Here is a 27,530-nt window from a genome sequence, read left to right on the forward strand (position 1 = left end):
ATTTACCATTTGAGTTCTGTCATCAAATTTTCAACAAAGGTTTACTATGAGAATATGGAGAAGTCAAATTAGTAATTTGGTTAAAAGGTCAAAGGTCAGCGTCACATAAAATCATCAATTTTCATCCGATTGACCTGAAATTTAAAGAATTTGTATATTGGGTCACAGAATTGGTGCACCAATCAAAAGCTACAAACTGATTGTTTTTTTTTAGATCAAAAGGTCAAAAGGTCAAGGGTGCATAAAATCACCAATTTTCATCCGATTGACCTGAAATTTTAAGAATTTGCATATTAGGTCACTGAATTGTTGCACCAATCAAAAGCTAGAAGCTGATTACTTTTTAGATATAATGCTCAAAGGTCAAGACTGCATAAAGTCATCAATTTTCATTTTGTATTTTTTTAAACTGTTTTAATTATTTTGAGCAAACGGAAGAAGAAGACATCTGAATACAAACAGACGTGGGCCGGCTTTGCATTTTCAGATGCTTTCTAGTTACATTTGCAAGACTATTTATTGCAATTAGGCCTAGAAAAACACGAGTAGGTCTTTGGGGTAGCAGCCTGAATAAATTATAAATTCCTTTCAATCTCATCTGGTGCAGTGCACTGCAATTGATGTACAGTGCGTCAACCAACCAATAATGTATATTCGACTGGAAAAACAGGAGTGAAAGAATAAAATTCTTATTTATCAATCACCAAACTATTAAATGGCCCGAAATTTTATACAAATGAAACGAAAAAGAATATACAACACCTTTTTCCTCCTTCACCTATTCCCAACCAGGATTTGCTTTGCCGTTCGCATTAGACCGCTAGTCTTGTGAGGAAACGCTGTGTGGGTCGCACTAGGCCACTAGTCTTGTCAGGAACCGCTTTGCCGGTCGCATTAGACCGCTAGTTTTGTCAGGAACAGCTTTGCCGGTCGCAATAGGCCGCTAGTCTTGTCAGTAACCACTTTGCCGGTCGCAATAGGCCGCTAGTCTTGTCAGGAACCACTTTGCCGGTCGCATTAGACCGCTAGTTTTGTCAGGAACAGCTTTGCCGGTCGCAATAGGCCGCTAGTCTTGTCAGGAACCACTTTGCCGGTCGCAATAGGCCGCTAGTTTTGTCAGGAACAGCTTTGCCGGTCGCAATAGGCCGCTAGTCTTGTCAGGAACCGCTTTGCCGGTCGCATTAGACCGCTAGTCTTGTCAGGAACCACTTTGCCGGTCGCAATAGGCCACTAGTCTTGTCAGGAACCACTTTGCCGGTAGCAATAGGCCGCTAGTCTTGTCAGGAACCACTTTGCCGGTCGCAATAGACCGCTAGTCTTATCAGGAACAGCTTTGCCGGTCGCAAAAGGCCGCTAGTCTTGTCAGGAACCACTTTGCCGGTCGCACTAGGCCACTAGTCTTCTCAGGAACTCCTTTGCCGGTCGCAATAGACCGCTAGTCTTGTCAGGTACTGCTTTGCCGGTCGCATTAGACCGCTAGTCTTGTCAGGACCGCATTGCCGTTCGCAATGGGCTGCTAGTCTTGTCAGGAACCGCTTTGCCAGTCGCAATAGGCTGCTAGTCTTGTCAGGAACCGTGTTGCCGGTCACACTAGGCCGCTAATCTTGTCAGGAACTGCTTTGCCGGTCGCACTCGGCCGCTAGTCTTGTCAGGAACTGCTTTGCCGGTCGCACTAGGCCGCAAGTCTTGTCAGGAACTGCTTTGCTGGTCGCAATAGACCACGAGTCTTGTCATGAACCGCTTGGCCGGTCGCACTAGGCCGCTAGTCTTGTCAGGAACCGCTTTGCTGGTCACAATAGGCCGCTAGTCTTGTCAGGAACCGCTTTGCAGGTCGCACTAGGCTGCTAGTCTTGTCAGGAACCGCTTTGCCGGTTGCAATAGGCCGCTAGTCTTGTAAGGAACCGCTTTGCCGGTCACAATAGGCCGCTAGTCTTGTCAGGAACTGCTTTGCCAGTCGAAATAGGGCGCTAGTCTTGCAAGGAACTACTTTGCCGGTCGACTAGGCTGCTAGTCTTGTCAGGAACTGCTTTGCCGGTCGCAATAGGCCGCTAGTCTTGTCAGGAACCGCTTTGCCGGTCGCAATAGGCCGCTAGTCTTGTCAGGAACCACTTTGCTGGTCGCACTAGGCTGATAGTCTTGTCAGGAACCACTTTGCCGGTCAGAATAAGAAACTAGTCTTGTCAGGAACCGCTTTGCCGGTCGCAATAGGCCGCCCGTCTTGTCAGGAACAGCATTGCCAGTCACAATAGGCCACTAGTCTTGTCAGGAACCACTTTGCCGGTCGTCAATAGGCCACTAGTCTTGTCAGGAACCCCTTTGCTGGTCGCACTAGGCCGCAAGTCTTGTCAGGAACCACTTTGCCGGTCGCAATAGGCCACTAGTCTCGTCAGGAATCACTTTGCCTGTCGCAATAGGGTGCTAGTCTTGTCAGGAACTGCTTTGCCGGTCGCAATAGGCTGCTAGTCTTGGCAGGAACCGCTTTGCCGGTCACAATAGGCCGTTAGTCTTGTCAGGAACCACTTTGCCGGCCGCACTAGGCCGCTAGTCTTGTCAGGAACTGCTTTGCCAGTCGAAACAGGTGCTCGTCTTGTCAGGAACCGCTTTGCCGGTCGCACTAGGCTGCTAGTCTTGTCAGGAACCGCTTTGCCGGTCGCAATAGGCTGCTCGTCTTGCCAGGACCCGCTTTGCCGGTCGCAATAGGCTGCTAGTCTTGGCAGGAACCGCTTTGCCTGTCGCAATAGGGTGCTAGTCTTGTCAGGAACCGCTTTGCCGGTCGCACTAGGCTGCTCGTCTTGCCAGGAACTGCTTTGCCGGTCGCAATAGGCTGCTAGTCTTGGCAGGAACCGCTTTGCCGGTCGCGATAGGCCGTTAGTCTTGTCAGGAACTGCTTTGCCGGTCGCACTAGGCCGCTAGTCTTGTCAGGAACTGCTTTGCCGGTCGAAATAGGGGCTCATCTTGTCAGGAACCGCTTTGCCGGTCGCACTAGGCTGCTAGTCTTGTCAGGAACCACTTTGCCGGTCGCAATAGGCCGCTAGTCTTGTCAGGAACCGCTTTGCTGGTCACACTAGGCCACTAGTCTTGTCAGGAACCACTTTGCCGGTCGCACTAGGCCACTAGTCTTGTCAGGAACCACTTTGCCGGTCACACTAGGCCACTAGTCTGTCAGGAACCACTTTGCCGGTTGCTATAGGCCGCTAGTCTTGTCAGGAACCGCTTTGCCGGTTGCACTAGGCTGCTCGTCTTGTCAGGAACCGCTTTGACAGTCGCACCAGCCTGCTAGTCTTGTCAGGAACCGCTTTGCCGGTCGCAATAGGCCGCTAGTCTTGTCAGGAACCGCATTGCCGGTCACAATAGGCCACTAGTCTTGTCAGTAACCGTGTTGCCGGTCACACTAGGCCGCTAATCTTGTCAGGAACTGCTTTGCCGGTCGCACTCGGCCGCTAGTCTTGTCAGGAACTGCTTTGCCGGTCGCACTAGGCCGCAAGTCTTGTCAGGAACTGCTTTGCTGGTCGCAATAGACCACGAGTCTTGTCATGAACCGCTTGGCCGGTCGCACTAGGCCGCTAGTCTTGTCAGGAACCGCTTTGCTGGTCACAATAGGCCGCTAGTCTTGTCAGGAACCGCTTTGCAGGTCGCACTAGGCTGCTAGTCTTGTCAGGAACCGCTTTGCCGGTTGCAATAGGCCGCTAGTCTTGTAAGGAACCGCTTTGCCGGTCACAATAGGCCGCTAGTCTTGTCAGGAACTGCTTTGCCAGTCGAAATAGGGCGCTAGTCTTGCAAGGAACTACTTTGCCGGTCGACTAGGCTGCTAGTCTTGTCAGGAACTGCTTTGCCGGTCGCAATAGGCCGCTAGTCTTGTCAGGAACCGCTTTGCCGGTCGCAATAGGCCGCTAGTCTTGTCAGGAACCACTTTGCTGGTCGCACTAGGCTGATAGTCTTGTCAGGAACCACTTTGCCGGTCAGAATAAGAAACTAGTCTTGTCAGGAACCGCTTTGCCGGTCGCAATAGGCCGCCCGTCTTGTCAGGAACAGCATTGCCAGTCACAATAGGCCACTAGTCTTGTCAGGAACCACTTTGCCGGTCGTCAATAGGCCACTAGTCTTGTCAGGAACCCCTTTGCTGGTCGCACTAGGCCGCAAGTCTTGTCAGGAACCACTTTGCCGGTCGCAATAGGCCACTAGTCTCGTCAGGAATCACTTTGCCTGTCGCAATAGGGTGCTAGCCTTGTCAGGAACTGCATTGCCAGTCGCACTGGGCTGCTCGTCTTGTCAGGAACTGCTTTGCCGGTCGCAATAGGCTGCTAGTCTTGGCAGGAACCGCTTTGCCGGTCACAATAGGCCGTTAGTCTTGTCAGGAACCACTTTGCCGGCCGCACTAGGCCGCTAGTCTTGTCAGGAACTGCTTTGCCAGTCGAAACAGGTGCTCGTCTTGTCAGGAACCGCTTTGCCGGTCGCACTAGGCTGCTAGTCTTGTCAGGAACCGCTTTGCCGGTCGCAATAGGCTGCTCGTCTTGCCAGGACCCGCTTTGCCGGTCGCAATAGGCTGCTAGTCTTGGCAGGAACCGCTTTGCCTGTCGCAATAGGGTGCTAGTCTTGTCAGGAACCGCTTTGCCGGTCGCACTAGGCTGCTCGTCTTGCCAGGAACTGCTTTGCCGGTCGCAATAGGCTGCTAGTCTTGGCAGGAACCGCTTTGCCGGTCGCGATAGGCCGTTAGTCTTGTCAGGAACTGCTTTGCCGGTCGCACTAGGCCGCTAGTCTTGTCAGGAACTGCTTTGCCGGTCGAAATAGGGGCTCATCTTGTCAGGAACCGCTTTGCCGGTCGCACTAGGCTGCTAGTCTTGTCAGGAACCACTTTGCCGGTCGCAATAGGCCGCTAGTCTTGTCAGGAACCGCTTTGCTGGTCACACTAGGCCACTAGTCTTGTCAGGAACCACTTTGCCGGTCGCACTAGGCCACTAGTCTTGTCAGGAACCACTTTGCCGGTCACACTAGGCCACTAGTCTGTCAGGAACCACTTTGCCGGTTGCTATAGGCCGCTAGTCTTGTCAGGAACCGCTTTGCCGGTTGCACTAGGCTGCTCGTCTTGTCAGGAACCGCTTTGACAGTCGCACCAGCCTGCTAGTCTTGTCAGGAACCGCTTTGCCGGTCGCAATAGGCCGCTAGTCTTGTCAGGAACCGCATTGCCGGTCACAATAGGCCACTAGTCTTGTCAGTAACCGTGTTGCCGGTCACACTAGGCCGCTAATCTTGTCAGGAACTGCTTTGCCGGTCGCACTCGGCCGCTAGTCTTGTCAGGAACTGCTTTGCCGGTCGCACTAGGCCGCAAGTCTTGTCAGGAACTGCTTTGCTGGTCGCAATAGACCACGAGTCTTGTCATGAACCGCTTGGCCGGTCGCACTAGGCCGCTAGTCTTGTCAGGAACCGCTTTGCTGGTCACAATAGGCCGCTAGTCTTGTCAGGAACCGCTTTGCAGGTCGCACTAGGCTGCTAGTCTTGTCAGGAACCGCTTTGCCGGTTGCAATAGGCCGCTAGTCTTGTAAGGAACCGCTTTGCCGGTCACAATAGGCCGCTAGTCTTGTCAGGAACTGCTTTGCCAGTCGAAATAGGGCGCTAGTCTTGCAAGGAACTACTTTGCCGGTCGACTAGGCTGCTAGTCTTGTCAGGAACTGCTTTGCCGGTCGCAATAGGCCGCTAGTCTTGTCAGGAACCGCTTTGCCGGTCGCAATAGGCCGCTAGTCTTGTCAGGAACCACTTTGCTGGTCGCACTAGGCTGATAGTCTTGTCAGGAACCACTTTGCCGGTCAGAATAAGAAACTAGTCTTGTCAGGAACCGCTTTGCCGGTCGCAATAGGCCGCCCGTCTTGTCAGGAACAGCATTGCCAGTCACAATAGGCCACTAGTCTTGTCAGGAACCACTTTGCCGGTCGTCAATAGGCCACTAGTCTTGTCAGGAACCCCTTTGCTGGTCGCACTAGGCCGCAAGTCTTGTCAGGAACCACTTTGCCGGTCGCAATAGGCCACTAGTCTCGTCAGGAATCACTTTGCCTGTCGCAATAGGGTGCTAGCCTTGTCAGGAACTGCATTGCCAGTCGCACTGGGCTGCTCGTCTTGTCAGGAACTGCTTTGCCGGTCGCAATAGGCTGCTAGTCTTGGCAGGAACCGCTTTGCCGGTCACAATAGGCCGTTAGTCTTGTCAGGAACCACTTTGCCGGCCGCACTAGGCCGCTAGTCTTGTCAGGAACTGCTTTGCCAGTCGAAACAGGTGCTCGTCTTGTCAGGAACCGCTTTGCCGGTCGCACTAGGCTGCTAGTCTTGTCAGGAACCGCTTTGCCGGTCGCAATAGGCTGCTCGTCTTGCCAGGACCCGCTTTGCCGGTCGCAATAGGCTGCTAGTCTTGGCAGGAACCGCTTTGCCTGTCGCAATAGGGTGCTAGTCTTGTCAGGAACCGCTTTGCCGGTCGCACTAGGCTGCTCGTCTTGCCAGGAACTGCTTTGCCGGTCGCAATAGGCTGCTAGTCTTGGCAGGAACCGCTTTGCCGGTCGCGATAGGCCGTTAGTCTTGTCAGGAACTGCTTTGCCGGTCGCACTAGGCCGCTAGTCTTGTCAGGAACTGCTTTGCCGGTCGAAATAGGGGCTCATCTTGTCAGGAACCGCTTTGCCGGTCGCACTAGGCTGCTAGTCTTGTCAGGAACCACTTTGCCGGTCGCAATAGGCCGCTAGTCTTGTCAGGAACCGCTTTGCTGGTCACACTAGGCCACTAGTCTTGTCAGGAACCACTTTGCCGGTCGCACTAGGCCACTAGTCTTGTCAGGAACCACTTTGCCGGTCACACTAGGCCACTAGTCTGTCAGGAACCACTTTGCCGGTTGCTATAGGCCGCTAGTCTTGTCAGGAACCGCTTTGCCGGTTGCACTAGGCTGCTCGTCTTGTCAGGAACCGCTTTGACAGTCGCACCAGCCTGCTAGTCTTGTCAGGAACCGCTTTGCCGGTCGCAATAGGCCGCTAGTCTTGTCAGGAACCGCATTGCCGGTCACAATAGGCCACTAGTCTTGTCAGTAACCGCTTTGCTGGTTGCACTAGGCTGCTCGTCTTGTCAGGAACCGCTTTGCCAGTCGCACTGGCCCGCTAGTCTCGTCAAGAACTGCTTTGCCGGTCGCAATAGGCCGCTAGTCTTGTCAGGAACCGCATTGCCGGTTGCACTAGGCCGCTAGGCTTGTCAGGAACCGCTTTGCCTGTCGCAATAGGCCACTAGTCTTGTCAGGAACCGCTTTGCCGTTCGCACCAGGCCGCTAGTCTTGTCAGGAACCGCTTTTCCGGTCGCAATAGGCCGCTAGTCTTGTCAGGAACCGCTTTGCCAGTCGCAATAGGCCACTAGTCTTGTCAGGAACCGCTTTACCAGTCGCAATAGGCTGCTCGTCTTGTCAGGAACCGCTTTGCCAGTCGCACTGGCCCGCTAGTTTCGTCAGGAACTGCTTTGCCGGTCGCAATAGGCCGCTAGTCTTGTCAGGAACCGCATTGCCGGTTGCACTAGGCCGCTAGGCTTGTCAGGAACCACTTTGCCTGTCGCAATAGGCCACTAGGCTTGTCAGGAACCGCTTTGCCGGTCACACTAGGCCGCTAGTCTTGTCAGGAACCACTTTGCCGGTCGCAATAGGCCGCTAGTCTTGTCAGGAACCACTTTGCCAGTCGCAATAGGCCACTAGTCTTGTCAGGAACCGCTTTACCTGTCACAATAGGCTGCCAGTCTTGTCAGGAACCGCTTTGCCGGTCGCACTAGGCTGCTAGTCTTGTCAGGAACCGCTTTGCCGGTCACACTAGGCAGCTAGTCTTGTCAGAAACCACTTTGCCCGTCGCAATATGCCACCAATCTTGTCAGGAACCGCTTTGCCGGTCGCAATAGGCAGCTTGTCTTGTCAGGAACTGCTTTGTCGGTCGCAATAGGCCGCTAGTCTTGTCAGGAACCGCTTTGCCGGTCGCACTCGGCCACTAGTGTTGTCAGGAACCGCTTTGCCGGTCACACTAGGCCACTAGTCTTGTCAAGAACCGCATTGCCGTTCGCACTAGGCCACTAGTCTTGTCAGGAACCACTTTGCCGGTCGCACTAGGCCGCTAGTCTGTCAGGAACCACTTTTCCGGTCGCAATAGGCCGCTAGTCTTGTCAGGAACCGCTTTGCCGGTTGCACTAGGCTGCTCGTCTTGTCAGGAACCGCTTTGACAGTCACACTAGCCCGCTAGTCTCATCAGGAACTGCTTTGCCGGTCGCAATAGGCCGCTAGTCTTGTCAGGAACCGCATTGCCGGTCGCAATAGGCCACTAGTCTTGTCAGGAACCACTTTGCCAGTTGAACTCGGCTGCTCGTCTTGTCAGGAACCGCTTTTCCGGTTGCAATAGGCCGCTATTCTTGTCTGGAACCACGTTGCCAGTCGCAATAGGCCACTAGTCTTGTCAGGATCCGCTTTGCCGGTTGCACTAGGCTGCTTGTCTTGTCAGGAACCGCTTTGCCAGTCGCACTGGCCCGCTAGTCTCGTCAGGAGCTGCTTTGGCGGTCGCAATAGGCCGCTAGTCTTGTCAGGAACCGCATTGCCGGTTGCACTAGGCCGCTAGGCTTGTCAGGAACCGCGTTGCCTGTCGCAATAGGCCGCTATTCTTGTCAGGAACCGCTTTGCCAGTCGCAATAGGCCACTAGTCTTGTCAGGAACCGCTTTACCAGTCGCAGTAGGCCGCTAGTCTTGTCAGGAACCGCTTTGCCGGTCGCACTAGGCTGCTAATCTTGTCAGGAACCGCTTTGCCGGTCACACTAGGCCGTTAGTCTTGTCAGAAACCACTTTGCCCGTCGCAATATGCCGCCAATCTTGTCAGGAACCGCTTTGCCGGTCGCAATAGGCAGCTTGTCTTGTCAGGAACTGCTTTGTCGGTCGCACTAGGCCACTAGTCTTGTCAGGAACCGCTTTGCCGGTCGCATTAGACCGCTAGTTTTGTCAGGAACAGCTTTGCCGGTCGCAATAGGCCGCTAGTCTTGTCAGTAACCACTTTGCCGGTCGCAATAGGCCGCTAGTCTTGTCAGGAACCACTTTGCCGGTCGCATTAGACCGCTAGTTTTGTCAGGAACAGCTTTGCCGGTCGCAATAGGCCGCTAGTCTTGTCAGGAACCACTTTGCCGGTCGCAATAGGCCGCTAGTTTTGTCAGGAACAGCTTTGCCGGTCGCAATAGGCCGCTAGTCTTGTCAGGAACCGCTTTGCCGGTCGCATTAGACCGCTAGTCTTGTCAGGAACCACTTTGCCGGTCGCAATAGGCCACTGGTCTTGTCAGGAACCACTTTGCCGGTAGCAATAGGCCGCTAGTCTTGTCAGGAACCACTTTGCCGGTCGCAATAGACCGCTAGTCTTATCAGGAACAGCTTTGCCGGTCGCAAAAGGCCGCTAGTCTTGTCAGGAACCACTTTGCCGGTCGCACTAGGCCACTAGTCTTCTCAGGAACTCCTTTGCCGGTCGCAATAGACCGCTAGTCTTGTCAGGTACTGCTTTGCCGGTCGCATTAGACCGCTAGTCTTGTCAGGACCGCATTGCCGTTCGCAATGGGCTGCTAGTCTTGTCAGGAACCGCTTTGCCAGTCGCAATAGGCTGCTAGTCTTGTCAGGAACCGTGTTGCCGGTCACACTAGGCCGCTAATCTTGTCAGGAACTGCTTTGCCGGTCGCACTCGGCCGCTAGTCTTGTCAGGAACTGCTTTGCCGGTCGCACTAGGCCGCAAGTCTTGTCAGGAACTGCTTTGCTGGTCGCAATAGACCACGAGTCTTGTCATGAACCGCTTGGCCGGTCGCACTAGGCCGCTAGTCTTGTCAGGAACCGCTTTGCTGGTCACAATAGGCCGCTAGTCTTGTCAGGAACCGCTTTGCAGGTCGCACTAGGCTGCTAGTCTTGTCAGGAACCGCTTTGCCGGTTGCAATAGGCCGCTAGTCTTGTAAGGAACCGCTTTGCCGGTCACAATAGGCCGCTAGTCTTGTCAGGAACTGCTTTGCCAGTCGAAATAGGGCGCTAGTCTTGCAAGGAACTACTTTGCCGGTCGACTAGGCTGCTAGTCTTGTCAGGAACTGCTTTGCCGGTCGCAATAGGCCGCTAGTCTTGTCAGGAACCGCTTTGCCGGTCGCAATAGGCCGCTAGTCTTGTCAGGAACCACTTTGCTGGTCGCACTAGGCTGATAGTCTTGTCAGGAACCACTTTGCCGGTCAGAATAAGAAACTAGTCTTGTCAGGAACCGCTTTGCCGGTCGCAATAGGCCGCCCGTCTTGTCAGGAACAGCATTGCCAGTCACAATAGGCCACTAGTCTTGTCAGGAACCACTTTGCCGGTCGTCAATAGGCCACTAGTCTTGTCAGGAACCCCTTTGCTGGTCGCACTAGGCCGCAAGTCTTGTCAGGAACCACTTTGCCGGTCGCAATAGGCCACTAGTCTCGTCAGGAATCACTTTGCCTGTCGCAATAGGGTGCTAGCCTTGTCAGGAACTGCATTGCCAGTCGCACTGGGCTGCTCGTCTTGTCAGGAACTGCTTTGCCGGTCGCAATAGGCTGCTAGTCTTGGCAGGAACCGCTTTGCCGGTCACAATAGGCCGTTAGTCTTGTCAGGAACCACTTTGCCGGCCGCACTAGGCCGCTAGTCTTGTCAGGAACTGCTTTGCCAGTCGAAACAGGTGCTCGTCTTGTCAGGAACCGCTTTGCCGGTCGCACTAGGCTGCTAGTCTTGTCAGGAACCGCTTTGCCGGTCGCAATAGGCTGCTCGTCTTGCCAGGACCCGCTTTGCCGGTCGCAATAGGCTGCTAGTCTTGGCAGGAACCGCTTTGCCTGTCGCAATAGGGTGCTAGTCTTGTCAGGAACCGCTTTGCCGGTCGCACTAGGCTGCTCGTCTTGCCAGGAACTGCTTTGCCGGTCGCAATAGGCTGCTAGTCTTGGCAGGAACCGCTTTGCCGGTCGCGATAGGCCGTTAGTCTTGTCAGGAACTGCTTTGCCGGTCGCACTAGGCCGCTAGTCTTGTCAGGAACTGCTTTGCCGGTCGAAATAGGGGCTCATCTTGTCAGGAACCGCTTTGCCGGTCGCACTAGGCTGCTAGTCTTGTCAGGAACCACTTTGCCGGTCGCAATAGGCCGCTAGTCTTGTCAGGAACCGCTTTGCTGGTCACACTAGGCCACTAGTCTTGTCAGGAACCACTTTGCCGGTCGCACTAGGCCACTAGTCTTGTCAGGAACCACTTTGCCGGTCACACTAGGCCACTAGTCTGTCAGGAACCACTTTGCCGGTTGCTATAGGCCGCTAGTCTTGTCAGGAACCGCTTTGCCGGTTGCACTAGGCTGCTCGTCTTGTCAGGAACCGCTTTGACAGTCGCACCAGCCTGCTAGTCTTGTCAGGAACCGCTTTGCCGGTCGCAATAGGCCGCTAGTCTTGTCAGGAACCGCATTGCCGGTCACAATAGGCCACTAGTCTTGTCAGTAACCGTGTTGCCGGTCACACTAGGCCGCTAATCTTGTCAGGAACTGCTTTGCCGGTCGCACTCGGCCGCTAGTCTTGTCAGGAACTGCTTTGCCGGTCGCACTAGGCCGCAAGTCTTGTCAGGAACTGCTTTGCTGGTCGCAATAGACCACGAGTCTTGTCATGAACCGCTTGGCCGGTCGCACTAGGCCGCTAGTCTTGTCAGGAACCGCTTTGCTGGTCACAATAGGCCGCTAGTCTTGTCAGGAACCGCTTTGCAGGTCGCACTAGGCTGCTAGTCTTGTCAGGAACCGCTTTGCCGGTTGCAATAGGCCGCTAGTCTTGTAAGGAACCGCTTTGCCGGTCACAATAGGCCGCTAGTCTTGTCAGGAACTGCTTTGCCAGTCGAAATAGGGCGCTAGTCTTGCAAGGAACTACTTTGCCGGTCGACTAGGCTGCTAGTCTTGTCAGGAACTGCTTTGCCGGTCGCAATAGGCCGCTAGTCTTGTCAGGAACCGCTTTGCCGGTCGCAATAGGCCGCTAGTCTTGTCAGGAACCACTTTGCTGGTCGCACTAGGCTGATAGTCTTGTCAGGAACCACTTTGCCGGTCAGAATAAGAAACTAGTCTTGTCAGGAACCGCTTTGCCGGTCGCAATAGGCCGCCCGTCTTGTCAGGAACAGCATTGCCAGTCACAATAGGCCACTAGTCTTGTCAGGAACCACTTTGCCGGTCGTCAATAGGCCACTAGTCTTGTCAGGAACCCCTTTGCTGGTCGCACTAGGCCGCAAGTCTTGTCAGGAACCACTTTGCCGGTCGCAATAGGCCACTAGTCTCGTCAGGAATCACTTTGCCTGTCGCAATAGGGTGCTAGCCTTGTCAGGAACTGCATTGCCAGTCGCACTGGGCTGCTCGTCTTGTCAGGAACTGCTTTGCCGGTCGCAATAGGCTGCTAGTCTTGGCAGGAACCGCTTTGCCGGTCACAATAGGCCGTTAGTCTTGTCAGGAACCACTTTGCCGGCCGCACTAGGCCGCTAGTCTTGTCAGGAACTGCTTTGCCAGTCGAAACAGGTGCTCGTCTTGTCAGGAACCGCTTTGCCGGTCGCACTAGGCTGCTAGTCTTGTCAGGAACCGCTTTGCCGGTCGCAATAGGCTGCTCGTCTTGCCAGGACCCGCTTTGCCGGTCGCAATAGGCTGCTAGTCTTGGCAGGAACCGCTTTGCCTGTCGCAATAGGGTGCTAGTCTTGTCAGGAACCGCTTTGCCGGTCGCACTAGGCTGCTCGTCTTGCCAGGAACTGCTTTGCCGGTCGCAATAGGCTGCTAGTCTTGGCAGGAACCGCTTTGCCGGTCGCGATAGGCCGTTAGTCTTGTCAGGAACTGCTTTGCCGGTCGCACTAGGCCGCTAGTCTTGTCAGGAACTGCTTTGCCGGTCGAAATAGGGGCTCATCTTGTCAGGAACCGCTTTGCCGGTCGCACTAGGCTGCTAGTCTTGTCAGGAACCACTTTGCCGGTCGCAATAGGCCGCTAGTCTTGTCAGGAACCGCTTTGCTGGTCACACTAGGCCACTAGTCTTGTCAGGAACCACTTTGCCGGTCGCACTAGGCCACTAGTCTTGTCAGGAACCACTTTGCCGGTCACACTAGGCCACTAGTCTGTCAGGAACCACTTTGCCGGTTGCTATAGGCCGCTAGTCTTGTCAGGAACCGCTTTGCCGGTTGCACTAGGCTGCTCGTCTTGTCAGGAACCGCTTTGACAGTCGCACCAGCCTGCTAGTCTTGTCAGGAACCGCTTTGCCGGTCGCAATAGGCCGCTAGTCTTGTCAGGAACCGCATTGCCGGTCACAATAGGCCACTAGTCTTGTCAGTAACCGCTTTGCTGGTTGCACTAGGCTGCTCGTCTTGTCAGGAACCGCTTTGCCAGTCGCACTGGCCCGCTAGTCTCGTCAGGAACTGCTTTGCCGGTCGCAATAGGCCGCTAGTCTTGTCAGGAACCGCATTGCCGGTTGCACTAGGCCGCTAGGCTTGTCAGGAACCGCTTTGCCTGTCGCAATAGGCCACTAGTCTTGTCAGGAACCGCTTTGCCGTTCGCACCAGGCCGCTAGTCTTGTCAGGAACCGCTTTTCCGGTCGCAATAGGCCGCTAGTCTTGTCAGGAACCGCTTTGCCAGTCGCAATAGGCCACTAGTCTTGTCAGGAACCGCTTTACCAGTCGCAATAGGCTGCTCGTCTTGTCAGGAACCGCTTTGCCAGTCGCACTGGCCCGCTAGTTTCGTCAGGAACTGCTTTGCCGGTCGCAATAGGCCGCTAGTCTTGTCAGGAACCGCATTGCCGGTTGCACTAGGCCGCTAGGCTTGTCAGGAACCACTTTGCCTGTCGCAATAGGCCACTAGGCTTGTCAGGAACCGCTTTGCCGGTCACACTAGGCCGCTAGTCTTGTCAGGAACCACTTTGCCGGTCGCAATAGGCCGCTAGTCTTGTCAGGAACCACTTTGCCAGTCGCAATAGGCCACTAGTCTTGTCAGGAACCGCTTTACCTGTCACAATAGGCTGCCAGTCTTGTCAGGAACCGCTTTGCCGGTCGCACTAGGCTGCTAGTCTTGTCAGGAACCGCTTTGCCGGTCACACTAGGCAGCTAGTCTTGTCAGAAACCACTTTGCCCGTCGCAATATGCCACCAATCTTGTCAGGAACCGCTTTGCCGGTCGCAATAGGCAGCTTGTCTTGTCAGGAACTGCTTTGTCGGTCGCAATAGGCCGCTAGTCTTGTCAGGAACCGCTTTGCCGGTCGCACTCGGCCACTAGTGTTGTCAGGAACCGCTTTGCCGGTCACACTAGGCCACTAGTCTTGTCAAGAACCGCATTGCCGTTCGCACTAGGCCACTAGTCTTGTCAGGAACCACTTTGCCGGTCGCACTAGGCCGCTAGTCTGTCAGGAACCACTTTTCCGGTCGCAATAGGCCGCTAGTCTTGTCAGGAACCGCTTTGCCGGTTGCACTAGGCTGCTCGTCTTGTCAGGAACCGCTTTGACAGTCACACTAGCCCGCTAGTCTCATCAGGAACTGCTTTGCCGGTCGCAATAGGCCGCTAGTCTTGTCAGGAACCGCATTGCCGGTCGCAATAGGCCACTAGTCTTGTCAGGAACCACTTTGCCAGTTGAACTCGGCTGCTCGTCTTGTCAGGAACCGCTTTTCCGGTTGCAATAGGCCGCTATTCTTGTCTGGAACCACGTTGCCAGTCGCAATAGGCCACTAGTCTTGTCAGGATCCGCTTTGCCGGTTGCACTAGGCTGCTTGTCTTGTCAGGAACCGCTTTGCCAGTCGCACTGGCCCGCTAGTCTCGTCAGGAGCTGCTTTGGCGGTCGCAATAGGCCGCTAGTCTTGTCAGGAACCGCATTGCCGGTTGCACTAGGCCGCTAGGCTTGTCAGGAACCGCGTTGCCTGTCGCAATAGGCCGCTATTCTTGTCAGGAACCGCTTTGCCAGTCGCAATAGGCCACTAGTCTTGTCAGGAACCGCTTTACCAGTCGCAGTAGGCCGCTAGTCTTGTCAGGAACCGCTTTGCCGGTCGCACTAGGCTGCTAATCTTGTCAGGAACCGCTTTGCCGGTCACACTAGGCCGTTAGTCTTGTCAGAAACCACTTTGCCCGTCGCAATATGCCGCCAATCTTGTCAGGAACCGCTTTGCCGGTCGCAATAGGCAGCTTGTCTTGTCAGGAACTGCTTTGTCGGTCGCAATAGGCCGCTAGTCTTGTCAGGAACTGCTTTGCCGGTCACACTAGGCCACTCGTCTTGTCAGGAACTGCTTTGCCGTCTGCAATAAGCCGCTATTCTTGTCAGGAACCGCTTTGCTGTTCGCAATAAGCCGCTAGTCTTGTCAGGAACCGCTTTGCCGGTCACACTAGGCCGCTAGTCTTGTCAGAAACCACTTTTCCGGTCGCAATAGGCTGCTAGTCTTGTCAGGAACTGCTTTGCCGGTCGCACTAGGCCGCTAGTCTTGTCAGGAACCGCTTTTACGGTCGCAATAGGCCACTAGTCGTGTCAGGAACCACTTTTCCTGTCGCAATAGGCCACTAGTCTTGTCAGGAACCACTTTGCGGTCGCACTAGGCTGCTAGTCTTGTCAGGAACCGTTTTGCCGGTCGCAATACGCCACTAGTCTTGTCAGGAACCGCTTTGCCAGTCGCACTAGGCCACTAGTCTTGTTAGGAACCGCTTTGCCGGTCACACTAGGCTGCTAGTCTTGTCAGGAACCGCTTTGCCGGTCGCACTAGGCTGCTGGTCTTGTCAGGAACCACTTTGCCGGTCGCACTAGGCTGCTGGTCTTGTCAGGAACCACTTTGCCGGTCGCACTAGGCCACTCGTCTTGTCAGGAACCGCTTTGCCGGTCGCTAGTCTTGTCAGGAACCACTTTGCCGATTGCAATAGGCTGCTAGTCTTGTCAGGAACCATTTTGCCTGTCGCATTAGGCCGCTAGTCTTGTTAGGAACCGCTTTTCCGGTCACAATAGGCCACTAGTCGTGTCAGCAACCGCTTTGCCGGTCGCATTCGGCCACTAGTCTTGTCAGGAACCACTTTGCCGGTCGCACTAGGCCACTAGTCTTGTCAGGAACTGCTTTGCTGGTCGCAATAGGCCGCTAGACTTGTCAGGAACCACTTTGCCAGTCGCAATAGGCCGCAAGTCTTGTCAGGAACCGCTTTGCCGGTCGCACTATCCCGCTAGCCTTCTCAGGAACCGCTTTGCCAGTCACAATAGGCCGCTAGTCTTGTCAGGAACTGCTTTGCTGGTCCCACTAGGCCGCTAGGTTTGTCAGGAACCGCTTTGCCGGACGCACTAGGCCGCGAGTCTTGTCAGGAACCACTTTACCGGTTGCAATAGGCTGCTAGTCTTGTCAGGAACCGCTTTGCCGGTCGCAATAGGCCGCTAGTCTTGTCAGGAACTGCTTTTCCGTTGGCTATAGGCAGCTAGACTTGTCAGGAACTGCTTTTCTGGTCGCTATAGGCCGCTAGCCTTGTCAGGAACCGCTTTTCCAAGCGCAATAGGCCGCTAGTCTTGTCAGGAACCGCTTTTCCGGTCACAATAGGCCTCTAGTCTCGTCAGGAACCGCATTGCCGGTCGCAATAGGCCACTAGTCTTGTCAGGGACCGCTTTGCCGGTCGCAATAGGCCACTAGTCTTGTCAGGAACCGCTTTTCCGGTCGCTATAGGCTGCTCTTCTTGTCAGGAACCGCTTTGCGGGTCGCAATAGGCTGCTAGTCTTGTCAGGAACTGCTTTTCCGGTCGCAATAGGCCGCTAGTCTTGTCAGGAACCGCTTTTCCGGTCGCAATAGGCCACTAGTCTTGTCAGGAACCGCTTTGCCGGTCGCACTGGGCCACTAGTCTTGTCAGGAACCGCTTTTCCGGTCGCAATAGGCCGCTACTCTTGTCAGGAACCGCTTTTCCGGTCGCAATAGGCCACTAGTCTTGTCAGGAACCGCTTTGCCGGTCGCACTGGGCCACTAGTCTTGTCAGGAACTGCTTTGCCGGTCGCAATAGGCCACTAGTCTTGTCAGGAACTGCTTTGCCGGTCGCAATAGGCCACTAGTCTTGTCAGGAACTGCTTTGCCGGTCGCAATATGCCACTAGTCTTGTCAGGAACCGCTTTTCCGGTCGCTATAGGCTGCTAGTCTTGTCAGGAACCGCTTTGCGGGTCGCAATAGGCCGCTAGTCTTGTCAGGAACTGCTTTTCCGGTCGCAATAGGCCGCTAGTCTTGTCAGGAACCACTTTGCCGGTCACACTGGGCCACTAGTCTTGTCAGGAACTGCTTTGCCGGTCGCACTGGGCCACTAGTCTTGCCAGGAATCGCTTTTCCAAGCGCAATAGGCCGCTACTCTTGTCAGGAACCGCTTTTCCGGTCGCAATAGGCCACTAGTCTTGTCAGTAACCGCTTTGCCGGTCGCACTGGGCCACTAGTCTTGTCAGGAACCGCTTTTCCGGTCGCAATAGGCCGCTACTCTTGTCAGGAACCGCTTTTCCGGTCGCAATAGGCCGCTAGCCTTGTCAGGAACCGCTTTTCCAGGTGCAATAGGCCGCTAGTCTTGTCAGGAACCGCTTTGCCGGTCGCACTGGGCCACTAGTCTTGTCAGGAACCGCTTTTCCGGTCGCAATAGGCCGCTACTCTTGTCAGGAACCGCTTTTCTGGTCGCAATAGGCCACTAGTCTTGTCAGGAACCGCTTTGCCGGTCGCACTGGGCCACTAGTCTTGTCAGGAACTGCTTTGCCGGTCGCAATAGGCCACTAGTCTTGTCAGGAACTTCTTTGCCGGTCGCAATAGGCCTCTAGTCTCGTCAGGAACCGCATTACCGGTCGCAATAGGCCACTAGTCTTGTCAGGAACTGCTTTGCCGGTCGCAATAGGCCACTAGTCTTGTCAGGAACCGCTTTGCCGGTCGCACTAGGCTGCTAGTCTTGTCAGGAACCGCTTTGCCGGTCACACTAGGCAGCTAGTCTTGTCAGAAACCACTTTGCCCGTCGCAATATGCCACCAATCTTGTCAGGAACCGCTTTGCCGGTCGCAATAGGCAGCTTGTCTTGTCAGGAACTGCTTTGTCGGTCGCAATAGGCCGCTAGTCTTGTCAGGAACCGCTTTGCCGGTCGCACTCGGCCACTAGTGTTGTCAGGAACCGCTTTGCCGGTCACACTAGGCCACTAGTCTTGTCAAGAACCGCTTTGCCGTTCGCACTAGGCCACTAGTCTTGTCAGGAACCACTTTGCCGGTCGCACTAGGCCGCTAGTCTGTCAGGAACCACTTTTCCGGTCGCAATAGGCCGCTAGTCTTGTCAGGAACCGCTTTGCCGGTTGCACTAGGCTGCTCGTCTTGTCAGGAACCGCTTTGACAGTCACACTAGCCCGCTAGTCTCATCAGGAACTGCTTTGCCGGTCGCAATAGGCCGCTAGTCTTGTCAGGAACCGCATTGCCAGTCGCAATAGGCCACTAGTCTTGTCAGGAACCACTTTGCCAGTTGAACTCGGCTGCTCGTCTTGTCAGGAACCGCTTTTCCGGTCGCAATAGGCCGCTATTCTTGTCAGGAACCGCTTTGCCAGTCGCAATAGGCCACTAGTCTTGTCAGGAACCGCTTTACCAGTCGCAGTAGGCCGCTAGTCTTGTGAGGAACCGCTTTGCCGGTCGCACTAGGCTGCTAATCTTGTCAGGAACCGCTTTGCCGGTCACACTAGGCCGCTAGTCTTGTCAGAAACCACTTTGCCCGTCGCAATATGCCGCCAATCTTGTCAGGAACCGCTTTGCCGGTCGCAATAGGCAGCTTGTCTTGTCAGGAACTGCTTTGTCGGTCGCAATAGGCCGCTAGTCTTGTCAGGAACTGCTTTGCCGGTCACACTAGGCCGCTCGTCTTGTCAGGAACTGCTTTGCCGTCTGCAATAAGCCGCTATTCTTGTCAGGAATCGCTTTGCTGTTCGCAATAAGCCGCTAGTCTTGTCAGGAACCGCTTTGCCGGTCACACTAGGCCGCTAGTCTTGTCAGAAACCACTTTTCCGGTCGCAATAGGCTGCTAGTCTTGTCAGGAACCGCTTTGCCGGTCGCACTAGGCCGCTAGTCTTGTCAGGAACCGCTTTTACGGTCGCAATAGGCCACTAGTCGTGTCAGGAACCACTTTTCCTGTCGCAATAGGCCACTAGTCTTGTCAGGAACCACTTTGCGGTCGCACTAGGCTGCTAGTCTTGTCAGGAACCGCTTTGCCAGTCGCAATACGCCACTAGTCTTGTCAGGAACCGCTTTGCCAGTCGCACTAGGCCACTAGTCTTGTTAGGAACCGCTTTGCCGGTCACACTAGGCTGCTAGTCTTGTCAGGAACCGCTTTGCCGGTCGCACTAGGCTGCTGGTCTTGTCAGGAACCACTTTGCCGGTCGCACTAGGCTGCTGGTCTTGTCAGGAACCACTTTGCCGGTCGCACTAGGCCACTAGTCTTGTCAGGAACCGCTTTGCCGGTCGCTAGTCTTGTCAGGAACCACTTTGCCGATTGCAATAGGCTGCTAGTCTTGTCAGGAACCATTTTGCCTGTCGCATTAGGCCGCTAGTCTTGTTAGGAACCGCTTTTCCGGTCACAATAGGCCGCTAGTCGTGTCAGCAACCGCTTTGCCGGTCGCAATAGGCCGCTAGGCTTGTCAGGAACCACTTTGCCAGTCGCAATAGGCCGCAAGTCTTGTCAGGAACCGCTTTGCCGGTCGCACTATCCCGCTAGCCTTGTCAGGAACCGCTTTGCCAGTCACAATAGGCCGCTAGTCTTGTCAGGAACTGCTTTGCTGGTCCCACTAGGCCGCTAGGTTTGTCAGGAACCGCTTTGCCGGACGCACTAGGCCGCGAGTCTTGTCAGGAACCACTTTACCGGTTGCAATAGGCTGCTAGTCTTGTCAGGAACCGCTTTGCTGGTCGCAATAGGCCGCTAGTCTTGTCAGGAACTGCTTTTCCGTTGGCTATAGGCAGCTAGACTTGTCAGGAACTGCTTTTCTGGTCGCTATAGGCCGCTAGCCTTGTCAGGAACCGCTTTTCCAAGCGCAATAGGCCGCTAGTCTTGTCAGGAACCGCTTTTCCGGTCACAATAGGCCTCTAGTCTCGTCAGGAACCGCATTGCCGGTCGCAATAGGCCACTAGTCTTGTCAGGGACCGCTTTGCCGGTCGCAATAGGCCACTAGTCTTGTCAGGAACCGCTTTTCCGGTCGCAATAGGCTGCTAGTCTTGTCAGGAACTGCTTTTCCGGTCGCAATAGGCCGCTAGTCTTGTCAGGAACCGCTTTTCCGGTCGCAATAGGCCACTAGTCTTGTCAGGAACCGCTTTGCCGGTCGCACTGGGCCACTAGTCTTGTCAGGAACCGCTTTTCCGGTCGCAATAGGCCGCTACTCTTGTCAGGAACCGCTTTTCCGGTCGCAATAGGCCACTAGTCTTGTCAGGAACCGCTTTGCCGGTCGCACTGGGCCACTAGTCTTGTCAGGAACTGCTTTGCCGGTCGCAATAGGCCACTAGTCTTGTCAGGAACTGCTTTGCCGGTCGCAATAGGCCACTAGTCTTGTCAGGAACTGCTTTGCCGGTCGCAATAGGCCACTAGTCTTGTCAGGAACCACTTTTCCGGTCGCTATAGGCTGCTAGTCTTGTCAGGAACTGCTTTGCGGGTCGCAATAGGCCGCTAGTCTTGTCAGGAACTGCTTTTCCGGTCGCAATAGGCCGCTAGTCTTGTCAGGAACCGCTTTGCCGGTCACACTGGGCCACTAGTCTTGTCAGGAACTGCTTTGCCGGTCGCACTGGGCCACTAGTCTTGTCAGGAATCGCTTTTCCAAGCGCAATAGGCCGCTACTCTTGTCAGGAACCGCTTTTCCGGTCGCAATAGGCCACTAGTCTTGTCAGTAACCGCTTTGCCGGTCGCACTGGGCCACTAGTCTTGTCAGGAACCGCTTTTCCGGTCGCAATAGGCCGCTACTCTTGTCAGGAACCGCTTTTCCGGTCGCAATAGGCCGCTAGCCTTGTCAGGAACCGCTTTTCCAGGCGCAATAGGCCGCTAGTCTTGTCAGGAACCGCTTTGCCGGTCGCACTGGGCCACTAGTCTTGTCAGGAACCGCTTTTCCGGTCGCAATAGGCCGCTACTCTTGTCAGGAACCGCTTTTCTGGTCGCAATAGGCCACTAGTCTTGTCAGGAACCGCTTTGCCGGTCGCACTGGGCCACTAGTCTTGTCAGGAACTGCTTTGCCGGTCGCAATAGGCCACTAGTCTTGTCAGGAACTGCTTTGCCGGTCGCAATAGGCCTCTAGTCTCGTCAGGAACCGCATTACCGGTCGCAATAGGCCACTAGTCTTGTCAGGAACTGCTTTGCCGTTCGCAATAGGCCACTAGTCTTGTCAGGAACCGCTTTTCCGGTCGCTATAGGCTGCTAGTCTTGTCAGGAACCGCTTTGCGGGTCGCAATAGGCCGCTAGTCTTGTCAGGAACTGCTTTTCCAGTCGCAATAGGCCGCTAGTCTTGTCAGGAACCGCTTTTCCGGTCGCAATAGGCCACTAGTCTTGTCAGGAACCGCTTTGCCGGTCGCACTGGGCCACTAGTCTTGTCAGGAACTGCCTTTCCGGTCGCAATAGGCCGCTACTCTTGTCAGGAACCGCTTTTCCGGTTGCAATAGGCCACTAGTCTTGGCAGGAACCACTTTGCCGGTCGCACTGGGCCACTAGTCTTGTCAGGAACTGCTTTGCCGGTCGCAATAGGCCACTAGTCTTGTCAGGAACTGCTTTGCCGGTCGCAATAGGCCACTAGTCTTGTCAGGAACTGCTTTGCCGGTCGCAATAGGCCACTAGTCTTGTCAGGAACCGCTTTTCCGGTCGCTATAGGCTGCTAGTCTTGTCAGGAACCGCTTTGCGGGTCGCAATAGTCCGCTAGTCTTGTCAGGAACTGCTTTTCCGGTTGCAATAGGCCGCTAGTCTTGTCAGGAACCACTTTGCCGGTCACACTGGGCCACTAGTCTTGTCAGGAACTGCTTTGCCGGTCGCAATAGGCCACTAGTCTTGTCAGGAACCGCTTTTCCGGTCGCTATAGGCCGCTAGCCTTGTCAGGAACCGCTTTGCGGGTCGCAATAGGCCGCTAGTCTTGTCAGGAACCGCTTTTCCAGTCGCAATAGGCCTCTAGTCTCGTCAGGAACCGCATTACCGGTCGCAATAGGCCACTAGTCTTGTCAGGAACCGCTTTGCCGGTCGCAATAGGCCACTAGTCTTGTCAGGAACCGCTTTTCCGGTCGCAATAGGCCGCTACTCTTGTCAGGAACCGCTTTTCCGGTCGCAATAGGCCGCTAGTCTTGTCAGGAACTGCTTTGCCGGTCGCACTGGGCCACTAGTCTTGTCAGGAACTGCTTTGCCGGTCGCAATAGGCCACTAGTCTTGTCAGGAACTGCTTTGCCGGTCGCAATAGGCCACTAGTCTTGTCAGGAACTGCTTTGCCGGTCGCAATAGGCCACTAGTCTTGTCAGGAACCGCTTTTCCGGTCGCTATAGGCTGCTAGTCTTGTCAGGAACCGCTTTGCGGGTCGCAATAGGCCGCTAGTCTTGTCAGGAACTGCTTTTCCGGTCGCAATAGGCCGCTAGTCTTGTCAGGAACCACTTTGCCGGTCACACTGGGCCACTAGTCTTGTCAGGAACTGCTTTGCCGGTCGCACTGGGCCACTAGTCTTGTCAGGAACCGCTTTTCCGGTCGCAATAGGCCGCTACTCTTGTCAGGAACCGCTTTTCCGGTCGCAATAGGCCACTAATCTTGTCAGGAACCGCTTTGCCGGTCGCACTGGGCCACTAGTCTTGTCAGGAACCGCTTTTCCGGTCGCAATAGGCTGCTACTCTTGTCAGGAACCGCTTTTCCGGTCGCAATAGGCCGCTACTCTTGTCAGGAACCGCTTTTCCGGTCGCAATAGGCCACTACTCTTGTCAGGAACCGCTTTTCCGGTCGCAATAGGCCGCTACTCTTGTCAGGAACCGCTTTTCCGGTCGCAATAGGCCGCTACTCTTGTCAGGAACCGCTTTTCCACCGCTTTTCCACGCTTTTCCACGTGGACACCTTTTTTTCACGTGGAAACCGCTTTTCCACGCTTTTCCGGTCGCAATAGGCCACTAGTCTTGTCAGGAACCGCTTTGCCGGTCGCACTGGGCCACTAGTCTTGTCAGGAACCGCTTTTCCGGTCGCAATAGGCCGCTACTCTTGTCAGGAACCGCTTTTCCGGTCGCAATAGGCCACTAGTCTTGGCAGGAACCGCTTTGCCGGTCGCACTGGGCCACTAGTCTTGTCAGGAACTGCTTTGCCGGTCGCAATAGGCCACTAGTCTTGTCAGGAACTGCTTTGCCGGTCGCAATAGGCCACTAGTCTTGTCAGGAACTGCTTTGCCGGTCGCAATAGGCCACTAGTCTTGTCAGGAACCGCTTTTCCGGTCGCTATAGGCTGCTAGTTTTGTCAGGAACCGCTTTGCGGGTCGCAATAGGCCGCTAGTCTTGTCAGGAACTGCTTTTCCGGTCGCAATAGGCCGCTAGTCTTGTCAGGAACCGCTTTGCCGGTCACACTGGGCCACTAGTCTTGTCAGGAACTGCTTTGCTGGTCGCACTGGGCCACTAGTCTTGTCAGGAACCGCTTTTCCGGTCGCAATAGGCCGCTACTCTTGTCAGGAACCGCTTTTCCGGTCACAATAGGCCACTAGTCTTGTCAGGAACCGCTTTGCCGGTCGCACTGGGCCACTAGTCTTGTCAGGAACCGCTTTTCCGGTCGCAATAGGCCGCTACTCTTGTCAGGAACCGCTTTTCTGGTCGCAATAGGCCGCTACTCTTGTCAGTAACCGCTTTTCCGGTCGCAATAGGCCGCTACTCTTGTCAGGAACCGCTTTTCCGGTCGCAATAGGCCGCTACTCTTGTCAGGAACCGCTTTTCCGGTCGCAATAGGCCGCTACTCTTGTCAGGAACCGCTTTGCCGGTCGCACTGGGCCACTAGGCTTGTCAGGAACCGCTTTTCCGGTCGCAATAGGCCGCTAGTCTTGTCAGGAACTGCTTTGCCGGTCGCACTGGGCCACTAGTCTTGTCAGGAACCGCTTTTCCGGTCGCAATAGGCCACTAGTCTTGTCAGGAACCGCTTTGCCGGTCGCACTGGGCCACTAGTCTTGTCAGGAACCGCTTTTCCGGTCGCACTAGGCCACTAGTCTTGTCAGGAACCGCTTTGCCGGTCGCAATAGGCCACTAGTCTTGTCAGGAACCGCTTTGCCGGTCGCACTAGGCCACTAGTCTTGTCAGGAACCGCTTTTCCGGTCGCAATAGGCCACTAGTCTTGTCAGGAACCGCTTTGCCGGTCGCACTGGGCCACTAGTCTTGTCAGGAACCGCTTTTCCGGTCGCACTAGGCCACTAGTCTTGTCAGGAACCGCCTTGCCGGTCGCAATAGGCCACTAGTCTTGTCAGGAACCGCTTTGCCGGTCGCACTGGGCCACTAGTCTTGTCAGGAACCGCTTTGCCGGTCGCAATAGGCCACTAGTCTTGTCAGGAACCGCTTTGCCGGTCGCAATAGGCCACTAGTCTTGTCAGGAACCGCTTTGCCGGTCGCACTAGGCCACTAGTCTTGTCAGGAACCGCTTTTCCGGTCGCACTAGGCCACTAGTCTTGTCAGGAACTGCTTTTCCGGTCGCAATAGGCCGCTTGTCTTGTGCGGTTGCTCATTTGTGAGGAATCTGGTGAGCAAGCCAAAGCCGCTCGGTGGATAAATTTACCGTACGTTATCATTATCAGCACCTTCTTCGCATCAGTGCCAGGTGCGACACGGGCCCGACGGCAAGGAATCGCTTTTGCCGGGACAAGCAGAAGGGTCGACGAGGCGTTAACGCGGCCTCCCGAGAGAGCGGACATAAATCGGCGCATCGAGAGCAATAAAGGCAGGCCTTGTCAATGTACTCTAGGCAAGGTAGATTACACAGGCAACAACAGTTCCGCTACAGCAGACAGTTCGCCGCATATTGAAAAGGGTTGCGTCCCTCTGTACCAAAGCCTTCTGACAGTGATTAATGAGAGAGATCCGGGAGATCCAGAGGGGGGCGGGGGGAGGGGAAGTAAAACAATTCCGAACAGGAACTTAATTCTGGGAGAGGGTAATGAGAGGGGAATATAAGAGGTAAAAGTGAGGCCTACAGTTTGGTGTTGGGGTGTATCGGTAAGATGTGTGCTGTATTACGTGTAGTGAATGGTGTATGCCATCAAGTGACATTTACAATGTCCTCTCCACCGTAATGGGCCGGAGTGCTGAGAGGCGGAATGATGTTCCGTAGATGTCTCTTTTAAGACAGGCTTGAGCATACAGTGTGGGCTGGCAGGGTAGCCTAGACCTAGAGGTATGCACACTCGTCTGAGCTTTCTCGCCTGGGTTTGAATTCCGACCCAGCTATAAACTGTCACTATGACGTTTCATATCCTGTCTGCCAGAATTTGTTCGTGTACCTTAAATATCACAGTGTCCTTCGTTCGGCCTCACGAGTATATGAGCTAGTATTCGTCGGTGGGCCTTAAAGATCACAGTGTCCTTCGCGAAGAGTAGATGACCTATTGCCAGGGCAATGGTCCACCGAATGACCAATTCCTGCTACGACAGACTTCTGAAAAGGCGATGGTGAACTACCCAGCGTAACAAAATGCTTCTGCAAAACCAACACTGTGTCCGCAATTTGGTACGATGATGAGCATGTGTTTTGGATGCTGAAGTTATTCCGCTATTTACTTTTTCCAGCTCACCATTTAAATTTATACTGAACTAAACAGGCTGAAACCTTGAAGTCTGAAACTGTGAAACTGTAGGTGTGTGTGCTCCTATTGAGAATAAACACCTGCAATGCATGAAATCCATAGCAAGCGGTGTTTCAGACACACTCAGTCTGCAACAGATGCCAGAACTATTCTCAATTTCAAGGAAAAGTGTTGGAACTGGGTTAATGAATGCGAGCGAAGCTGTCAAACCCAAATGACACAACGCAATACTGGAGAAAATCGAGTTCCGAGTGGAGAGAACAGGTTAAACAGAAAAGCAAGGTCAACACATGTGAAATGTAAAATAGGTGGAAATGTACCTGTTACGCGTTCAAACCTGCGGTCCGCAACCAGGAGATGCACGCAAGTTGGGCAGTTGTTGCAGCGAGTGTGCGTCCGAGCACACATTTAAAAGTACCATCTATCTCTGTGCTGTTTTGATTGGAACTTTCATTCTGTGTTCTTATAAATAGATGGTCCCAGACGGTTAAGAAGGAGGTTTTTGCACTGTAAGCCATGACCCCCAAAATAAATGGCATAGTGGTTCAGCAGCTGCTGGTCGGGATACATGCCGAACAGTGGCACCCCCATGTGCAGCCAACAAAGATCCCACCTGGCATCACAGAGGAGGATGGTTATACAACAAACTTGGACATGAAAGGAAGATACTTGGTCCTTGGTACCCACATCACACTGACAAATAATATAGTTTATCGGAAGCGCTTGTTTGTGCAACATTGACACTTTACTTATTTGTTTCGGACTTAACGGACAGGAAGGATAGCCTCTGATGGATTTAGCTGAGGTTCAAGTCTCGACCCAGTTATCAACTGTCATCCCAGTGTTTCATCAATGTATTCCATCAGGCGGACGGTAAGCGGGCATCATGTCTGCCAGCATCAGTTGATGGACGTTCAAGATCCCATGGTGTCTTGTGAAGAGTACCCAAACTATCGCCGGCTCTCTGAACAAATTACAAATTACTGCGCCCTCAGTCGACCAGCTGGTTCATTCATGAAAGACCTGGCCCAAAATATTTCCCCAGGCAAACCCACAAGGATGTGGGAATAATTGGGGGCCATGCACTCAGATAAGTAGAAATATATGATTCAACTACCTATGGTGCCGAGTAACGCAATGCTCCGACCATTGGTGGCGCGTCGGAGGCACGTCCTGGTGCTTTGTCAGTAAGTGACAGAAGCAACTGTGTGAAGAATGCTTCAGGAATCTTCCTTCTATAAGGAAAGAAAGGACAATTATCTGCACATTTTGATTGGATAACTTGTTTGTTGACATTTTCTGATCCCATCTGACATTCTTCGCTTTGGCCCAATGCAATATCTTCTATTTTCATTTCTTCATGACAAGTTTGTTTTGTGGATAGTTCACACAACTCGCATCCTGTCTCCAATGAACCAATAGAAAGACTCAGAAAAACAAATAACCATTGTGTTTTGAGGTGGGAATAAAGAGCAGGAATCATCCTAAGTTTTGAACAACGCGATAAAAATACCATTGGGTGCCGGGCAGGTGGGATCTTAAATCTTCAGATGAGCATTCCTGGCATATTTGTTTTGTTCTGATGGAGTCATTTCTTTTCTTGATCAATGTTTGAGCCTAGTAGGGTGGCTGTAGTCGTGAAACCATGGAATTGAGGAAATGGAAGAGACAACTAATTTCTAAAAGATTCATTTCATTTTCGACCTGGATAATGAATTTGATGCCTGCTGGATAGTGGGAGTTAGGCAGAAATGCCATTTCAACATTCTGTGCCTGCTTTCTTTAACATGTCCACCTTCCGTCTCCC

At 53.9% G+C, this 27,530-nt stretch overlaps 1 protein-coding gene across 3 annotated transcripts in view; it reads right to left on the minus strand.

Annotated features, from left to right (window-relative positions):
- The window catches only part of LOC137439905 (unconventional myosin-XVIIIa-like), a 346,703-nt gene that overhangs the window by 287,569 nt on the left and 31,604 nt on the right, over positions 1–27,530 (minus strand). The window contains exon 1 of one of the 3 annotated variants that reach the window (XM_068136131.2): positions 26,044–26,157. The exons of the other annotated variants lie outside the window; for them this stretch is intronic. The gene's annotated coding sequence lies outside the window, so the exon portion shown is untranslated. Of the gene's footprint in view, positions 1–26,043; positions 26,158–27,530 lie in introns of those variants that run through there. 3 annotated transcript variants of the gene reach the window in all.

The sequence above is a fragment of the Myxine glutinosa genome, chromosome 14 (genome assembly GCF_964187855.1).
Source record: "Myxine glutinosa chromosome 14, kmMyxGlut1.1, whole genome shotgun sequence".
NCBI lineage: Eukaryota > Metazoa > Chordata > Myxini > Myxiniformes > Myxinidae > Myxine > Myxine glutinosa.